Genomic DNA, 4,340 nt, shown 5'->3' with positions numbered 1-4,340 from the left:
CGTGGAAATATCAAGGAGTTAATATTATAATTTTAAACACCCCAAAAACAGAAATTAATGTTTTAACGGAAATTTTGCGAAAATTATAATGGTTGAAAAACTTATTTTCAAAAATTAAACTATTCCTTAAAAGCTTTATTGCCTTATTTGGAAATAATAAAAATTTTATAATTAACGTATTTAATTCTACGTATTACCAGCGTATTAAAAATACGTTATTAAAATTTTATTATGTACGGAATTTTATTGGAAAATATTAATAATCCTAAAATACCTAAAATTTGAACAAATACCCGTTAATAGTTTTACAAAACCTTTAAAGTTTCCAATTTACAATTTCTTTTTAAAATTTATAAGATTAAAACCCTTGTAAATTCAATTTTTACCTTTTAAATTTAGGGTATTAAATTAATTCGTTTATATATAATAATTATTATTATTATTTATTTGCAATTATTAGATGTTTTTTAATTTAATACCGACTATTGTACCCGCGCTTATTGTGTATAGTTCAATTAATAAACCGTTTAAACAACCCAATATTAAAATTTAGATCCGAAATTAAATAATACGTGTTTTAGGCGATTTATTAACTTTATTTATTTGTATTCCACTAGAGAATATTTTTTTTAATTTCATTTTTAAATGAAATTATAAAAAGGGGGTATTAACTATATATGTTATTTTATATGTAGTAAACCTCCTTTCATTTATATGTAACCCATAAAATATAACGCCAAAATAAGGTTATTAAAATTCCGTTGATTTATTAATATAAAAATTGCGATTCAAAGATTAACAAATGGGGTTAACTACCCTATACCAGGTTTAATGCCCACTTTATATTTACAAATTAATTTCCCTTTATCGGCGTAAAAGTATTATTAAATTAACATTTACGTGCGAATTTAAAAATAATTTGTAAACAAATGAGGGTGTTTTTTTAAAAACCCATATTAAATAAAATTTCAAAAATTTATTTGCGCCACCGGAATTTTTTTGGCGTGCGGACCCCCATTTCGAAATCGGAAAATATATAAGGAAAATAAAGCAAAATTTTCCCCGATTAACAAAAATACTTATTTCAAATTTTAATGTATTTTAACCCTGTTTTTACAGGGTTTATCCAGTATTATTACAGCGCTTTTAACACTGGTTATTAACCACGCCGCACCTAAGGTTTACCCTTAAACCCCTATTAATATACCTATTATTAACATCCATGTTATATACATTTATTTTGAAATTACCTCGCTATAGCGAGTTTAGAATCTTTTTTTTTTTTTAAGTCTTCCGTTGTTCAAAAAACAGTTTGAACAAAAAGCATTTAAAATAGTTTGTCATTTTTATTTAATTTAATTATTATACCGGAAGGTCCATTAAACAACCCGCTATACATTACGCGCTAACATAATACAAAAACAAATATATTATATTCTTTTAAGTTTTTAAATTATTTTCATCAATATATTTAATTGTATTATTATATTAGGCGGTGTAATTTATTTGGAAATTCAAATTTTGTTATTGGCGGTCGGATTATCCGCCCATACGTGTAACTGAATTATATTTATAAATAAAGAAAGGTATTTTAACTTTTTAAATTAGTATTTAATATGTTAACATAATTATTTAATATATATATATATTAATTCTTATAATTAGCGGCTTAAGCACTTATCCGGCCATTAAAAGATGAGTTAGTCTTTATACCACCAAATGGTCTAAATGTAAGCGCCCCTGGTTCGTTTGGCCCAGTATTATTATTTACGATGGAGCATTTGAAAAATTATTACTATAAAATAATTTACTTTAATCTTTTATTATATAATATATAGTACCGTTTTATAACGTGATTTTACAACTGTTTAAATCTTCCGGGTTTCTTTCGTATAATAATATTATTCACATTCTTACTTATACCCCTGCTTTTTTAAACTCCGTTTTTTCGCACGAAATAAATTCGAAATTTTCAAAACTTAGGGTATTATATATATGCAGCCGAATTAATTATCATGGCCTGCTTTTTGTAAACGAAAGCGAATATTATATTTTAACTTTATATAATTTAACTAATTTTTTCTGATAAAGCTAATCAATATTTACCAGATTTTATATTAGGTTTACTAGCCCACGTGGCCCGGAAATGGACAGGCCCTTAAAACGGTTATTTTGTTTCCATTTTAACTTTATAATAGCAACGCAGCCATTTACCTAATCAAGGCCAATGCTTATACGTATTTATATCAAAATAACCGCTTCTTAACGGTGCATTTCATATATTCTTACGCCTAATACTGGCCACGCTATTTAACATATTTGTAGTTAGCTACTTTTGCTTTTTAAAATTCCAAGCAAAATGGTGATATTATAAAGATAATTATATTAATTTTTTAAAAGTGAATGTTAAAGTTTATATATAAAAGGTATGTTTAATTTTAAATATGTTTTTATTAGGAAACAAAAAATAAAAGGGTTATATTTGTGTAAAGAAAATAAAGATTAAATAAAATTTTTTTTAATAAAAATCCTTTTTTATAAAGACTGAATTCAAAAATTTCACGTAGGAAATTTTATGAGTAAAGCTTTTAAAAAAATCGGGATATAAATAATTTTAATTTAATATATACGTAAAATGTAATATTCTATCTTTATTTTTTTGCTGTACTTACAACTTTTTCTTTTTTTTATTTATTAAATAAAGCCTATTTAAAATTAAATATATTTTCAAGTATAAATTATAAGAGTTAACTTAAAAAGTTATATGATAATAGTCGTAAATTAATTGTAAGAAGTTAAGTCTCAAAATAAATATAAAAATTATATAACATGGTTATTTGTAAAATTTTGCCATTTTTATTCGAATTTTAAACGATAAAAATAGCAAATTACGAATATGTTAAATAATGGAGCCAATAATAAAGCTACAAATATATTACTTACACCGTTAAAAAGCCCCTATTTTATCAAATACACGAATAAATTTTCGATTGAGTGGGTAAATGGCTGAAATGTTATTATAAATAAAAAAAACGTCAGTTAACCATTTTAAAGCCCTGACCATTTGTGGATCACCCGTTTTATTTTGTTTTACGGTTTTTTAATTGTAAAATGTTTGTTGTGGGTATTTATATAATAATCCTTTCGAAATTTATATTTGTGCGTTTTTAAAAACTGGGTTTTTGGCTAAGTATATGTTAAATTAAAGTTTGCTAATATAAGAACGCGTTTAATTTATATTACTGTATATGGTTTAATTGCTAGGATTAAACGGTAAACACACCATATATTTAATTACCTTTGGGTTTTTATTTACCTTTTGCTTTATTATAATATAGAAAATCTTAACGTTATCTGGTGGGAAAATGTTTTTTGGCGGCTTTAAATCCGTTATAAATCGTTTTTTTACCATATTTATATTTTTGCGAATAAAATAAATCGGCTTTATTAATATTTATATTATTTCACTACCTTTAATATTTGTTTTAACAGGGTTAATTTGCGGATTTTTAAATAAGTCGCTGTGTAATAATGCCATCCGTACAGAATTATTCGTAAAGATTAATTTTCGAATTTCATTCCATTTAATTTTGTAAAAGTATACTATTATTTAATTGTATAACGTTAAAATCCGTTATCACCACCCCCTTATATTAGCCACCTTTTAATAATTAACGAGTCGTTTAATTTTTCTTTACAATAACTTTGCTAAATATAATGGTTATTACATTTTCTACTTCCGCGCGGTTTATTTGAACGGACGTTAGGGGTAAATTTTCACGATATTGCAATTTAAATAACGTGGGTATTAGGCCGTTCGATTCGGAAACATTATTCACCGCTTTCACCGTTGTTTAAAAAGCAGGGTTTTTACAAATAATTGTTACCGTATTTTACCCAATTGATATTACACACTTTGTTTAATAGCGCGTAAAGGCATTTAATTTTTCGAATAACCGACTACGTTTTGATTCGGATTTCGTAGTAATTAATTTCTTAAACATTTATTTTTTCGTAAAGTATAACTATACCGAAATTAGGCCCTGGATCGAGCGTTAATACGTGAGAGGATTTAAAATACGTAATAATTTAATATTATTTCAACGTTTCCTAATGTTTTAGCGGATGTATTTATTATACGTTTTATTAAATAAAGTTAAATAAAGTCACGGTTGTCTTTTTTCGTTTTACCAATATTAAATTTCCGTCACCGCAATTTACATAATTTATTATTTTATAAAGTCTTTCAAATTTGAATATATATGTTATTAAATTTTCTCTTCATATATGTAAACGGGAATAATTTCTAGTTTCGCTTTAATTTCCTCGTAAATATAGCG

This window comes from Pyricularia grisea (genome assembly GCF_004355905.1).
Source record: "Pyricularia grisea strain NI907 chromosome Unknown Pyricularia_grisea_NI907_Scaffold_2, whole genome shotgun sequence".
NCBI lineage: Eukaryota > Fungi > Ascomycota > Sordariomycetes > Magnaporthales > Pyriculariaceae > Pyricularia > Pyricularia grisea.
This window is presented reverse-complemented; position numbering follows the sequence as displayed.